The 16,334-nt window shown below is 44.0% G+C and overlaps 2 protein-coding genes across 4 annotated transcripts in view; one reads left to right on the forward strand and one right to left on the reverse strand.

The window, feature by feature from the left end:
• LOC135907626 (uncharacterized) overlaps nucleotides 1-16,334 on the forward strand; it is a 92,248-nt gene that overhangs the window by 35,625 nt on the left and 40,289 nt on the right. The gene's annotated exons all lie outside the window — the stretch shown is intronic.
• LOC135907624 (papilin-like) overlaps nucleotides 1-16,334 on the reverse strand; it is a 41,840-nt gene that overhangs the window by 14,686 nt on the left and 10,820 nt on the right. The gene's annotated exons all lie outside the window — the stretch shown is intronic.

The raw sequence follows: 16,334 nt of genomic DNA on the forward strand, positions 1-16,334 counted from the left end.
TTGTTACTGAATACCATGGCATGGAAAGAAGCTTTTCACCGCAAGGCATATTAACACTGTTCCTGGTAAGGTAAACACAAATACAATGAAACTTCGCATTAGAGTAGCGCCTGACACCTCCTCGCCTATAGTGATTATGGCGAACAGATATATCGAAGAACCATGATCGAATTGCACTTCATGAAGCTTCGGATGAAGCGAGCGGTTGTCGCATATTAAACACCACGTGTTCAGGAGTAGTTGCGTGGCAAATAATATTGGTTCAGCGTTTCGAGTTTTCTTTATTCGTGGCTGCTGCTGTGGTCGTGGTCACCATCGACATTGTTTTTGTTGCTGTTAATTGTAATGATGGTTTACCAGAACTGACCTTTGGAGGAGTTGGTGCAGCTAGATTTAACAGCGCATGGACAAGAGGCATGGACAAGAACGAATAATGCAAAGAGAGAATTGCACCTTCTTGTACGTGTCTTTTTTTGCGCTGTCATTTAGAATGCTGACGATTATGATGATGTTGATCACCACGAGGGAACAGCAGAATTAAGACGCCAGACATAGTCGGAAGAACAAAACACAAACAAGAGGTTCAATTTTTAGGGAACTCCTAATTAGCCTGTCGGCGTTTCTTTACCCGATTACAGAAACGGCGCAATTCAGGCGAAATATATAGATACAGTTCCTATTTCTTTCATCAATCTCCAGATTTACAGCATTTTGTAAAAACGCCGGCTCCTTTTCTCTGGCAGCAAAATGATAGCGCCTACTTATTATATTTCACCTTCAAGCTCATCTTTGTACCCTCAATCCCGGCCGCATATATGCCCAGCTCTGCCTTCATCCTAGGCTCATTATTATCATGTTTATTATTGAACTACTCTCAATGCACATGCATTTGCTCCAGGACACAGTACCTCACGCAACAGCCACTGAAATTCTTAAGTGCCCACCTCTTGTACCAACGACATTCCAGCAACGATAGTTTTATCTACGAACAGCCAACGCTTTAAATACCCTAATAATACCGCGTCAATCGCTAACCCTTAATGCTTCGAAAATGCCGTTGAAGAGGCCCACTACTACAGGGTATACCCCAGCAAAGTTATACAGTCATGCATGTATTGCCCATCTGCTTTTAATTGCCGTTGTCCTCACACCCTTGAGGTAGTCAATGAATACAATCCGATCATGCTACTTTATCAGCCTCGATAATTTCTCATCAGTGTTGATTTGCTTAGAATCATCAGGAACCTGTTAAAGCAGCTTTGATGCCACCGTTATTGCAATTCACATTCACGATGCGTCCAAAAATTTGTTTTTGAGGTTGTTGTGGTCGGTATATTCAGTGGCCAAATGAACTTCTGTTGAATGTTGCGCGTCGAAAAACGCAGCAGGTAGCGTCTCGCAAACTGAAAGTTACGCTTTAAGGCATGATCAATAAGCCATACAGTGAAACAGTAGCCAACTTGGATTACCACATTTCTTAGAGCATGAAAAATACTGGTGGCTTCTGCCGTAACCTTTAAAAATATATAGTTAGTTTCATTCGTAGAGTTCATTCGTTGCTTAAAAAACAAAAATACAAACTTGCTTTGTGGTAGCTTGGGCACAAAATAGACGAAGCAAATTTCTTCGATTGAACTATCCCAAAAACATGTCGCAAATTAATCGCAGTATTCAACGGAATTACTTTTCAATGAACAATTATTTTTCTTCGCAATGATTTCGTAGTTATATTATGGCAAGCAATCTAGAGCAATATGATTCAGTGAAAGAGGGGGAAGAAAGATATGTGCCCGACAGGAACATAAAGTTCCAAGTTCTCAAGTTTCCAGTTGTTTCCTCCTGATGAAATGATTAATAGAGTAACAGAATATGCAGAAGAGGGTCCCAACGTCAGGCATCGGGATCCTTTATACATGTTTGAATAAAGCAAATTACAGACAACCGTATTACACAAAAACTATATATAAAGCAATTTCAGCAAGAAAGCTTCTCATTTCAAAAAAAGAGAAAAATTCATCCTCCTGGTTGAGGGATTGAACAGGGGAACAGCTTCTTTCCGGAACGGTCGCATATTCTACTATCTAGGATAAACACCAGGCTAGCTAATAGCATAGCCAGGCCGAAATAGTCAGCAGCCCGAAGCACATGGACGAAGCTGCATGTGCTGACATTGCTAGGATTGCCACCGCAACAGGTGCAAATACAATTGTAAAAGACCACACCTGTTTCGCATATATAAAGTATACGGCATAAAAAACACCTCCTCGACTGGGCATGCCCTTGGTCTCTCCAGCAGACTATTTCACTGCCGATTGCCGACGGGTCCTTTTGTCATCCTGAAGCTATGACAATGGTCAACGTCAGAAAGCTCGATCTTCTTGGCCGATCTTAGCAGGAACTCATTGTTCGCGTAAAGAGAACTAGGCCTGCAGGCTTCGCAAAAATATATATGTAGGCACACCTATATTCGCCTAGCATCCACCACGCTATCTATGCGGCTGTGACATTTTGCTACTGAGAACAAAATCACGCGATCCAATGCCTGTTACGCCTGCCACATTTGGATGACGGTGAAATGCAACAGCTGGAATGCACTTAGGTATAGGTGCCCGTTAGTCCTTTCGGGAAGGTAAAAAAATTAATTACAAAACTCGCAGAATAGACTGATTTCTTTGCATGCCAGTGAGTCTAATGAATAATTGAAACAAGGGAACAGGTAAGAACGAGGTTTCTATGTGATCATGATATGATATGATAACGATATAAGTCACTGCAGTGCATTAGCTTGGCGTTGGTATATCGAACTACCACCTGTGATTCTACCTGTGCTGTTATAAAATAATTTAATCTGCAGTTTTTCATCAGGTTTAAATGATGGGTCTCGCATGATAAAGATACTAGTTGCGCAGATTAAAGGGTAGAATGGATGCGCTTCCTTACAGCTAGCAGAAATACCTTGTGCAATAAGGAAATGAACGCAGGCAGCCCAATCGACTATGTCAGACTCGGGTGTCGAACGTATAAGGCAGCCTTGCCCTTGAAGATGACGCCGTCATTCAAAACGCTCTCTCCTGAGTGCTGACACACATTCTAGCATGAAATCCCCTGCCACAAGGAGTATTCAGATATGCCTCAAATCGTTCGAGCTGGCATGACGTCAGCATTCAGACAGAGTGCCTCATCGTGCGCGTGGTGCGATGAAATATGAGTAAACCAAAAAGAGTGCAAGCGTGTGCGCGTGTGCGTGTGCTTTAATTAGTTATCAATAACGAAAACCCTAATGTGGCAGCCTCCGCTGTTACTTTTGAAGTCGGAAAGCGTAATGGGTGAGAGAGCGTGCGACATCACGCGCTTTATCAGGGCCGATATGACAGAATCGAACGCGCAGAATTTCACGAGTATAAACTGTTTTAAACATAGGAAGCAACGTTACGAAAATATCAGACGTCTTTTATTACTGAGATTCGCAAGCAAAAATACTGCATGAGATATAGGATATATGTGTCAATTATTTAGAAGTAACATATCATGTTTTTATTACATGAAGGCGACGGTGACCTTAACGTATGCTTTGCACCAGAGGAGCACAGTGACGTGTTTTTTCGACCAGCGACCAGAGCCCAGCAATCGCGCTCGACACCAAAGCATAGCACGTCAGATATAGTATGTCATGAACAAGTGCTTTGTAAAATATTTGTTTTTATGTGCGATCATAGAGTGGCACTTCTCTGAGTTCACTGTTTGTGTAGCATTCGCAACTTTGCCTGACAAGTATGAAATCGAGTGTATACATCAGAGAGCGACTGGGGTAGGCCGTACGAGCGCGCAGAGTGGTTGAAGAGCCATGGCAAGGCGGAAGTGTGGATAAGGCAGTGGAGGACGCTTACGCGGACGCGGAGACTGAAAACAAGGGAGAAGCGTCCATCTTCGCATCACAATTTTCCATGTTTCCATGCGATATCAAAGGAGCACACCGCTACAGCATTGGCGCGCAGTGGCTGTACCAGCCGTGCTCAAAGTAGACACCAGTGTCAACATCACGTGACAAGAGAACCAGTTCACTGTGAATGGTTTCTTGTAAGATGTGCAGTTTGTAACACTTTGTGTGAGCAGTGAAGGAAGGTTTGCTGTTGTCATATGCGATAATAGGGATGCTTTTGGCATGCAGATTGTTATGATCGCAGATCACACGCCTAAAACTGCTGTACTTGTGGCACGTAATTCATTTACTAAAAAGAACTGCATACTATCTCAAAATTTGTGTCCGTAGCACATATCTCTTTGGTCAAGGAATCATTAGGTTTTGGGGGCACTTGAATACTGATCTTGAGAGTAGAATGAAATTAAAGAAAACCGATGATGAGCGAACAAGCAACATTAGACTCTAGTCGTATAGCACATGATCCTACGAATAGGGTAACAATATTCACTGTGGGAAATCGGACTCTCTCATCGATCTGTAATAAACTTGCACTGCGCTGTGTGCGCTCACTTTATGAAATTTCCGAATGAGAACAAGTTTTAATGTTTACCAGCACGCCGAGTACAGTTTTCATTATTTTCATTGTCATCTCTTGTATAATCGCCCACTTCTTATATGTCCTATATAGTATTAGCGATGATGAGACACTTGACATTCATATTGTTACTGAAGACTTTAGAAAATTGCGTTTATGCAGTGTTTTATGTATGTCAATGTATGTCTGAATAAACAAACTGAACTAAACTGAACTGAAGTGAAAACTGCGCAGTGAAACACCGTACGAACGTACAGTGACTCACAACGATGAGCACAGTCCTTTATTGTCCTTGCGATCATCAATATTTGTATTCTATGACAAAACTTTATCAACAAGTTCCTTTTCATTGCTTTTTAAGTTCAGCACTAGCCGGCCTTGGAAGCAACAAAGCCCGAAGTTACTTCTTTTTTTCGTAGAACAGCTTAAGGCCAGTCTGTAGTACACATTTATTCTTAGGGCAGTGCGCATATTCGAAACGTTCCGCTAAGGAACCGAATGTTGCCTTATATAATTCGGTCTTCGAAAAGAACCGCCACAATTGAAAAACAAATACTTATTTTTAACAGTTTTCTAATATTTAATGTCGCCTACTGTTATTTAACAATCGCTAATTGCGCGAGAATGATCACACTATTGGAGCGAAATCGCCATAAATTAAATCTCAGCACGAATAGCAGATACAAATAACAAAAAGGTTAGAATAGCAGCTTGTACGTGTTGGTTTTCCATCCTGGTGTCAACAGCGCAAAACGCAGACGGGACACGAGAGGAGAAGACGACACCACAAGCGCTTGTGGTGTCGTCTTCTCGTGTCGTTTCCCGTCCGCGTTTTGCGCTGTTGACACCAGGATTAAAAAGGTTAAGCAGAAGAGTACCCTATGTCGCTCACGGAGCCGTACTTTTCTCGTAGCATTCTATAATACGCACTTGTCATTGCGTGCTGAGTATGCACATTAAACTGCTCACTTGTTGCTAATGGCCTATTTCTGCTTTTAGTAAACAACGCTTTCTAACGTGCGATATAATGTCAAAGAATAGTTAATGTTTTCAATCAACTAAGATGTAAAGATAGTTTTATATCATTGTATGAAATTGCGTATTCAATATTCCATTTCATTCGATTCGTTTTAGGCAATATTCGGTTCGTCTTCGAATCGGACTCAAGAAGTACTATTTCCACAACCACACAAATTCACAATCGCTGTGTAACTATTCATTTTACTACATTATTGTACAGATTCCCCCATGCAATATCGCCAGCTATCTCATGCAAAGTTGTGGAGGTTCTTTGGGAGCGTGCAGCGTTTCTTGGAAAACTATATGGTCCCGTTTTCTGGCAGTTGCGCAAAAAAAACAAGGAACCCTCTTCAATCCGAAAATAGGAGCGTGATTTCTTGCACTGGCAGAGAGACGGTCTAACTTAGATTTCAGCTCAGTGAGTCAAAGCTGTACCACGTCAGCATCCTTCTTAGTTCTGCTGACGTCAGTGCTGCATATGCCTTGTGTTTGAGGTCAAAACCCCATCGGCTTCAAAACCCCATCGCTCCATCGTCAAAACCCCATCGGTATTGAGCAACTTCTAAAGAGTGACGTTACGGACATCATGCGTTTCCGAATTGCGCAGCAGCGAGCAATACGTCAACGAGAAGAATAAAAGAAAGGAAGGATGTTAGATTCGAGCGATGAAAAAAACCGAAGACGCCAATAATTGCTATAATTAGGATTAGGAAGAGCTATAAGCCTTTCCTAATCAAGCGAGTGAAGCGAGATTTTGAATTCATGGCGTGCGCAGTGGTCAGGAACCAACACAATGAATTTTGCACACGTGAGCTTTATATCTTCACAGACATTCTTACATATAACTCATTCTGCATTCATTTAATTCCTACTTAAATAATATTTCGAGTTTAGTTAGCTGTAAGCACGTATGTATTATTTTTATTGTGGTTCAAATAATACAGGTTGTTAGGTGGGGGGGTCAAGTAAACGTGTTATGCCGCTAGGCGCTGCAGATTACCAAGAATAATTGGGTTTCAGGATGAAGGGCAAAAGGATAGCGAAAGTTTTGCCTTAAACCAATTTCCAATGTGTAGCGCATTTTGTATATGCATACTGTAGCACATATTGCAATATGTATATTGATTTTATGCTGGAGTGATGTTCTCTGAACAAACGAAGCCGGTACACCAACGTTATCGGTGGCCTTGTTACTCAAAATAGGTAAAATTTTTGCTTCAACTGGTAACTTCTATGCAACAGACGTTCTATTTCACTGGCCTGCTTGTATACAACCGATTCAACTGATTGACTAATGTATGCCTTTTCATGGCTCTTGGGCCATCTATGGCCCAAGAGCGCTATGACCTATGGTATCTAATTGTGTAAGTGATGAAGTGATCACATCCAGTTAAAGATGTCGATGTTTCGTGGCTTGAAGGAGGCCTAAAATGAGTCGCTGTTAAATGCGTAAAATATATAAAAATAATAATAATGACAATGACTCAAAATAAATGAGCATAAATGTTTTGTTAAGAAAATGTCATATCAATAATAGGATGCATGCTAGCACGTCTGCGTCCCAAATATGTCAAAGTGTGGCTCTCGCCACACTTTGTACATGAGAGACGGTCACTTCCATTCAGTAGATAAGAGTGGGTGTCGAAGGTATCACCTATTCTTAATCGATAAAGGAGGACTTCCTTGTATCGTGATGTTTTCTCCGATATCCATTACCCTAACTTGGGTTTGATCAAGTGCAGTTTGTTGGATACCTCGGAATCCCACTATTCCTGCCAGTGCTTCTTCAGCTTGTGACGTAAGCATGGTTTAAGGTCCGTGACTGGAATGAGTATATTTGTGTCAGTGTCGCTAAAAGCTACCGAAGTAGCATTCTCGTCGGCAGCTTCGTTGCCTTTTATTTATTTATTTATTTATTTCAGAATACTGCCGGCTTCCATTTGGAAGCCCAGGCAGGAGTGGTACAACATCACGTGATTTCAAACTTTTTCCTCAAGGGGATAAAAAAAAATAAAAAGAGTAAAAAAACAGTGTAATAGGCAAAGTAAACATATGCAAATACACAAAAGAAATACAATGATGCCATCAGATTGCTTCCAATAGCAAAGGCGTAATAAATGAGTCATCAGAATTTGTAACAAGCAAAGGTACAGTGAATGCATGACATTACAAGCACGTCTGTACTGCAGATAAGAAGGAATCTGGAGTGGCTGAGTTGACCACGCTTTGCGGAAGAGCGTTCCATGCCACTGTGGTCAGGCACCCAGCAATGAATGATGACTTGTTTACCATTTTAGGCATAGCAAATCAATGCATAAAGTTTGTTAAAAACGTTGTTCTTAGATTTTCGTAAACTCATTAGGGTTTGAACTACACTGACTGAGTCCGTCAACACAATGGCTCAGTGAGATTTCCTTGTTTAATGCGTTTACCTATAGAGAGGATCGCGTATACTTCTGCCGTAAAAATACTGCTATACGGATTCAGTGTGTCGGATACTAAAAGCGATGTTCCTGGAGCTGGGTAAGCAGCAGAAGCAGAAGACTTCAAAGCATCTGTGTCAAATTCAGCACACGAATACTCCTTGTTGAGCCCAAGAAAATGTGAATAGATACTTGCCGCAGGTGCTCGTTTTGATATTTCTAAAAAAGAAATGTCACAGTGGACAGTCTGCCACTCCCAAGGTGGAGGAAGCCGAGTAGGAACCATTAGAACACTCTCTAAAAGAGTCACGGCTGTTTTTCATAATAGTGCTTCCAATAGGAAGGGCAGAGGAGGCCTAGTGGCTGGGCGGTTACGGAACAGTCTGGCTGTGGACAAGTCGTGAATTATTGAATGGCATGGGTAATCTACAGCTGATTTGACGTTGAAGCTGTATGAAAAGCTTAAATATGTTCATTGGAAGTGCAGAGACCATTCGTTAGATTCGACGTAAAGACTTTGCACAGGCCTGGACCTGAAGGCGCCTGTAGCAAGGCGGATGTCTAAGTGGTGGGTAGGATCTAGAATTTTCAAAGTACTATGCCTAGCATAGTTATAGACTATTGCTCCGAAGTGAAGGCGTGGCAACGTTACACTTTTGTGCATGCTTGTAGGGCATCTCCTGTCCCGTCCCCAGGTAGTGCGTGACAAGAGCTTCAGTAGGTTCATAGCCTTAAGGCATGTTCCTTTATGATGCTTTAGGTGCGGAATAAAAGTTAATTTGCTGTCTAAGGTGATACGTTACAATTTATGTTCACTGCTCACAGATAGGTGGTCTCCACTGAAATCTATTATGCGGTCTGTCGGTATTCCTCGCTTGTTAGTGAACACGACGCACGTGCTTTTTTTAGGATTCTTTTTAAAGCTATTTACATCTGCCCACTTAGACGATTTAAGCCGAGTGGTAGGTGTCGCTCGCAGATGCTAAGATTATATGATTTGTAACCTATCTGGATGTCATCTGCATATACAGAATAAAATACAGTACGTGATATGACATTATGAAGTGAATTCATATTGACAATAAAAAGAGTGCAGCTCAGCACACCACCTTGTGGAACACCAACCTCTTGCGCAAAAGGACGAGACATAACGTTGCCTACTATCACGCGGAACGTGCGATCAGGGCGGAAATTGTGGATCACATTCAGTAAGTTGCATCGGACTCCCACTCTAGTCAGGCCACGCAGGATTCCAAAGCGCCAATTTATGTCGTACACCTTTTCCATATCTAAATATGCCGAAAAAAGACTGTTTGGGAACAAAAGCCTCACGAATTTGTTCCTCAATACGTATCAAATGGTCAGTGGTAGATCGACCACCGCGACATCCACACCGGTATGGGTCAAGCAGTTTTCTCAATTCTAGGAACTATAGTAGGTAGCGGTTTATCATTTTTCGTAGACATTGCAGAGGCAGTTAGTTAGTGCTATAGGCCGGTAACTCGACACAGACGACGGATCTCTGGACTCACTCTTTCAGAATAACAATTATGATGGCCTCATTCCTGGCAGACTGTATCACGCCGGAACACTATACAGCATTGTAGAGGGAAAGCGGGGTATTTTGTGTGTTTCAGTGGGTAGGTGCTTCAACATTTTGTACAATAGACGGTCGGCTCCTGGTGTAGAATTATTGCAGCTGTTTACTGATACCTACAGTCCAGCTAAATAGAAACGATCATTATATGCCTGGTACTTTTTACATTTTCTTTCCAGTTTCCCTCTTTCTATTCTGGTCTTGCGTTGTTTAAACGTTTCTAGATAGCGCGCTGAGCGGGACACATGTTCAGAATGTGCGCCCAGGTCTTCCAAGCTATCGCCCCATGTGTTTACCAAAGAGAGTGAATATGTTTGTAGCCCTCTCACCTTATTAACTCTGTTCCAGACTTGGGCCTCATCTGTGTACGAGTTGATACCCGATAAAATCTTCTGCCAACTCTCTCTCCTGGCCTGTCGGCGCGTTCTTCTCCCTTGAGATTTTACCCTCTTAAAATGGTAAAATTCTCCGCAGTAGGAGCAGTTCGTATCAACCACCACGCTTTGTTGTGCTTCATACGAGCATTCCCACATTCATCGTTCCACCAGGGGACACGGTGTTTCGATGCCGCATCACTTACTTCCTATATGCACTTAGAGGTGGAATCAATTGTTAAGGCGGTAAAATATGCCACAGCAACTTTAATTCGTAACGAAGATATGTCAACCCACGAGGTATCATTAGTAAGAGTTCGAAATTTCTCCCAATCGGCTGTAATAGCATTCCACCGACGAGCCAGTGGTGGATATTCGTTTCCTTTGCTTGTTCTCAGCAGTATGGGGAAGTGGTCGCTCCCAAAAGGATTTCTGGTAACTTCCCATTCAAATTCAGGCAATATAGACGGTGAAACTATGCTAAGATCAATTGAAGAAAAGGTTCTGTTTGCAAGACACTAATATGTATGTTCTTTCTTACTCAGCTTGGAAAAAACAGAAGACACGCATCAGAAGAGAAGAGAAACTGTTCAACAAGACGGCCTCTCGCAACTATACGAGATGAAAGCCACAGGCTGCTGTTTGCATTGAATTCCCCAAGAACAAGATAGGGTTCTGGCAATTCATCTACAAAGGACTGAAATTCGTGTTTGTGTAAGTGGCAATGTGGGGGTATGTAAAGCGAGGAAATGGTGATGAGTTTGTTTAGGAGGACAACTCGAACCGCCACTGCTTCGAGGGGCGTTTGTAGCGGTAAGCGTTGACACGCTATGCTTTTATGAACTATAATGGAAACGCCACTAGATGATGCGACAGTATCATCGCGATCTTTACGAAACGTAACATAATGTCCGAGAAAGTTTGTGTGTTTCGATTTTAAGTGGGTTTCCTCTACAAACAGTACTTTTGGATTGTGTTCATGGACAAGTTCTTGCACATCATCGAGCTTTCTAAGACTACTGACGTTCCATTGTATTTTTTGTGTATCCATACCAAAAGCACATTGGTGCTGTGTGTACAAAAAAGGAGGTGTTGTCTCAGATTATACAGCCCTTTCCAGGCCCTGTAGCGCTGGGTTTGCCCTTTCTGGAGCGGTCGAGGGTACCTCGCCCCATCCTTAGGCGCTTGGTGCGCTGTCCGAATAGGTGTAGTGTCCATTTTCTCTTGTGAGGTGCCGGACACATACTCTTGCGAGCGAGAAGTTTCGCGAGAGAGTCTCGCAACGGAATACGAGACCCCTGCTCCCAACAGCCCGGAGGTTGATGGGGCCGCCTTCGGATCTGAGCTACGCCGACTGTTGCCAGCGCCGGCAGAGGCCGGGGAGGGTGAGGCAGCCTTGATGCGCCCACTTTGTGGGCTGCTGCCGGTCCTGCAGGATCGCTACGTGTAGCGGAGGTTGCAGCCGATAACATATTCGGTGCCGGCAACCCTAGGGTAGCCTGGCCTGTTTGCTGGTTGGGTGGAGTAGGTGTAACTACTTCCACCCAGGGGGCAGAATCCACAAGTGACAGGTGGCGGCGCATGGGCTCGGCCCTTCGCGGTGGTCACTGCGACGCTGCCCTCCAATGCGCCACATCAGCTTAAGGCGTGCTGTGTCGATGGTGCACAGTACCGTACGTTGAGTCCAGAACGCTTGATCTGGACAACGGGGCCACGTTTTCTACCCATTAGAGCTCCGTCCCAAAATATTTACAGCCGATTGCCAATCCTGCACGAGGATCTTCGTGTGAGTGGTCCGCCATCTATTCAAACATTGTGCGTCGTCTACGCCTCCTTTCTTCTACTGTGTCGTAAGGCGTTTTCCCCTCTCTCTAAAAACCCAACAAGGGAGTGAAAACAAACGAAAGCAATCGTATGTTCCGCGAAAGGAAATAGTACCCCGCGTAAAACAACAGGGTGCAGCACGTTGGCGCAATTAAAGAAGTATTAAGCAGGCAGCTACTGCCGCTAAAACGGCAGAGTGATTGACCTCTCCTGTGTCGCCCCATTCCACGCTAGTACCTCCGTACCACCTCTGGCAAAATCGATACTATAGTAACCTCGTCCATATGCCAACGAAAATGCTCAACGTGGTGCTTTAGGTTCGCGTACAGTTGTCGAGTAAACGCTTGCTCAGAAAAGGTTTTCCGCGATGGTCAATCGGCCCTGGTCTTAGAAAGAGGTTCCCATTATGAGCACGGTGCGCGCAGAACATCGTGAACAAGGACAGCGTTCACGCGTTAGGTGCCGTCACATCATCAGTCACCCTCCGCTGCTAACTAGCTATCTCATTATGCTTCGCTTGTCAAGCAAAGTTCATAGGCCACACACCGCTGGCCACCTCTTTACCCTTTCTTTCGAGCCGTTCCCTTCGGCGGGATCAAAAGGGAGCGACATGCCGATTTCAAGCTTCCCGAGCTAAAGTTAAAGAAATAACTAGCTGCTTTCCAGCAGCAGGCTTGCAGGTGAGATAACGACACCGTGTGGGTAATATGGATGTTGGGTAATGTGCACCATGTGGACAAAGCGGATATTGCGCAAAGTGCGGGCTGTTCAACAAGAACCTTCCTACAGAGCTTCAAGCAAAGAGTCATTTATCAGTGCAGAAATCGCTTTAAACAATGCAACTCGAACAGTATAGCTGCTACATCTGCTTGTGTACGTCAGCTGGGAAAACGAAGACTTTTTTCTCTGTACGCCATAGAATCAAGGGCAAGAAAGAAAATTTCAAGATAGTATGACGGTAGGTAATAACGAAAAGCATATTGCAGCAACTGAAATACAATCTGGACATGGTTATAGTTTCGCTGAAAATACAAGGACTCACGCTCGCGGTGGCACGTCGGGACTGGTACGGTGTTGTCTCAGTGGGGCGTGCAGAACAATATAGCATTATTCCCTGCCCTAGAAATGGTCTTCGGTGAGGTTGTCCTTTCTTTGTACACTTTATGTTTTCGCGAGCATATTGCGTAGACGTGTACCGAGATAAATAACACAGAAAGCACAGCGCCCGTTCATTGTGAGCAGAGTGTAATTTTCTGTTTATATGTGGTCCTCATTGTTAGCCACACCATCTCTAGAAGAATCATTACAGTAGTGACATGCAATGTATTGGTCTTTCAGTTCGCGGAATACTGCAGCTTATTGAAAGCCTGAAGAAAATACAGAGGAAAAAACAGACGAACGCACTTGCGCCAAGGACTCCCTAAGTATTGTGCAATGCTTTTCTATCTATTCAGTTCTGAAAGAAGCCGTTGAGAAGTGCAGACGCTAGGGAATATCTCAAAAAAGCGAAGAAGGTAAAAAATTATGCGAGAAGGTCAGACAGGTTAACAGAACGGATGATGCAGCGCTGGCCAGGATGAAATGTTTGTTTGCACCGCCAAAAATGTAAACAAACCTTAGCGCAAAAGAAAGCAACGGACACATATGCTCGGGACTTACGCAGCAGCACCGTGCCACCTTCTCTTTTGGTTTGTATGCGTGCACGTGTGTGTTTTTGCACACGTGGTTTGAGTCTTACGTGTATCAGGTCGCTGGCGTCAGTAACCACTTTAACCGACACATCATTTGAATGTAAGCATCGCAATGAGAACTCCGGCGTTATCAACGCCATAAGCTGAGGAAAACGAAAGAGGGAAATGCGTTATACCACCGTATTCTAATGATAAACGCACGTATATATCGAGAAGGAATACAGGGGGGGCAAAATGCTTACAGCACTTTCTCACATTCATAGAGGGAAACGAATGACAGGCTCATGCCAGCCATATCAGTCTGTTTACAATAACTTTTCTTAACTCCCTTGCTGTTAATATCTTCAGCACTTTGAAATACGGCACTCGAAGCTTCACTTCTTCCTTGTCGAAATCGGGCTGACCCGTGCCTCCTTGACAATGACTCGCCAGATGGTAGTGCGTGGCCACGTGTAGATTATACTGGTGCTAGCTGAGGCGCACATGAACCCGCTTTCCAGTGTGACGTACAAGTAATTGCTCACAAGGTCCCAAGGCATAACATTACGCTATACCCCATGTGCAATGCAGATACTTGGTCACGTTTGATTCTGATTAACCAAGTTCTGGGAAGTAGCGCAGTAATCTGTGACCTTGAAAATCGGTAGGTATTAACATGGGGAACAGAAATACGGGCGTTATAATGAAGATAATTACTAATCCCTTGTTAATTTCTTACGAAGAATGCGCACCTGCTCGTTTTGTTAAACAGGTATGGCAGGCGCGAGCGTAGTAAGGACCTCATTTTATAGGCGGAATGGCGCCATCTACCACAGCCACACAAAGATGAAGTTCCTTCCCCACGCAGAGTAGCACGTCAGCGATGTCTATATGCCGGCTAATGTCTCTGCCTTTCATTAACGGGTTCTCCCTCTCACAGGGTACGTGTACAAATGACAGCTAGAATTGAGTGTATCCTCTTTCAGGATAAACAATTGCATATGTGCAAACGTACGGCAATTCACAAGCTAAAAGAGCACTCGCCCGTGCATTCAATAACTGTTAACCAACGTCGGCGCGACACAATAAATAAATAGCGTAATTCATAAATAATTAAAAAAGCCCACTCACTGTCACGCATATGACAGCCAAACGTATAACGTCCCGACGTGTACCTACGCCCCACCAATACAAAGAGTCAATAAAACAAAACACACCACCGACTTGGCCTTGTCCGTGACAGCTGTCACTTCTACATTACGTATAGCGCCTCTCGCTTCAACTCCCCCCACCCTCCCACTCACCCCTGCCCCTCATCCATTGATTGAGACCGCTCCATTCCCAACGCGGAAGTTGTAAGTACCCTATCGGAGAGGGGCACGTTGGCTTCCTGCGTGACTAGCCGAGCGAACGCTGAAGAAAAAGAAAGGAAGGATGGTGAATAAAATAAAAGCCGCAGCAAACAGTCAGGCCGGTACGTCTTATACCGCGTGCGATGCCTGTCAACGAGCAAGTACGTCGCTTCTTGGCTCGGCGCCGTGTTTTTCGCTCGGCCGAGCAACGGCACTTGTGATCCGTGCTGCGCCAATTGGCTTGCCGGGGGGCAAGGCCGAACTTTTATTGGCTTTCGAGAGCGTTTTATTGCGGTATTCCTGTATTGATAATCACCGGGGCGTTACGGGAGCTTGTGGGATCGATGTTATCTACTTGAGAAATGTTTCCACGCAGATAATTCATGTTTTCGGCAGAGTAGGTGCGTTAGATATTAAACCGGGTTAGACGGCTACGAGCGAAATGCCCCATTATGGCGGCTTGCCGATTGGGAAAACCTTGGAGAGTACGCGGCCGCTTTTCATTTGAGCTTGAAGTCTTCTGCAAACACCTACTGAGTTAAAAGAATACCGCCTTCTTTTCCGCACTTTATTACATGCCGACGTCATTTCTGTTTAGAACGTAAGCGCCTGCAATGTTCTCGACATGCACAGGTGATTCACACTTTTCTGCAAGGTAGCTTGAACATAGATTGCCCTAACGCACTTGCTATCAACATTCAGGTTTCCATAGTGGGAAAAAACAGGGCCGGGCGTTTTACCACGAACCATTGACGCGAACGTGCCCGCCGAGCTCTTAGTATTTAAACTGTGGCACCACATTGTATATTCATTCTTTTTATTTTGAACGTGCTTTTAAAGATGACTGGGATTTCCCGGGTAACGGACAAATCGGACATTAGTTTTGTAATATGTAGCACTGTTGGAGGCCGCTAATTTATACCCTTTCAGAGAATTGATTTTATTTTGCTGCAGAACACGTTGAAATTTAAGAAGTGAAACAAGGTTGCAACAAAATGATTTTCAATAAATAGTAATTCCGAGAGCAGCACCACTTCATTATCCCACACAAAAAAAGTAAGCGCCTCAATATCAGAAGTGGTTTTGACACGTAAAACCATATGATTTAATTTAAAATATGTAAATGAAACAACATAAACTTGAAAAACGGCACTCGTATTTTAGTTCCGAGCAATTGTAGCCGATGGTCTCTTTTAAGGCGGAAGCCTTAAGTGGCTCGTTGCAATGACCCATGCCTAAAGAAATCGGCGTCTAGTCCGTCCTCGAGAGCGCGGCATCGGATTTGCCGGATCCGGACACTACGACACATATGCAGCAAGAAGACTCACAAAGGGCGTGGGGCGATCGCCTAACCGCGTTCAGGGACCTCACCCAACACTACAGACTCGAAAGACGCACATTGCCGCCACCACACGATAAGTTAAACAGGAACGATGCTGTAACTTTACGCTTGCTCCAGACACCTCCTACCTTTGCCCCACTGTCCTACATCACTGCTACCCGGGTTTATATCCAACAGCTACGTGTAAAGCTTGCGGACACAGAGCAACGCTGCGA

Source organism: Dermacentor albipictus, chromosome 10, assembly GCF_038994185.2.
Source record: "Dermacentor albipictus isolate Rhodes 1998 colony chromosome 10, USDA_Dalb.pri_finalv2, whole genome shotgun sequence".
In the NCBI taxonomy this organism is placed as follows: domain Eukaryota; kingdom Metazoa; phylum Arthropoda; class Arachnida; order Ixodida; family Ixodidae; genus Dermacentor; species Dermacentor albipictus.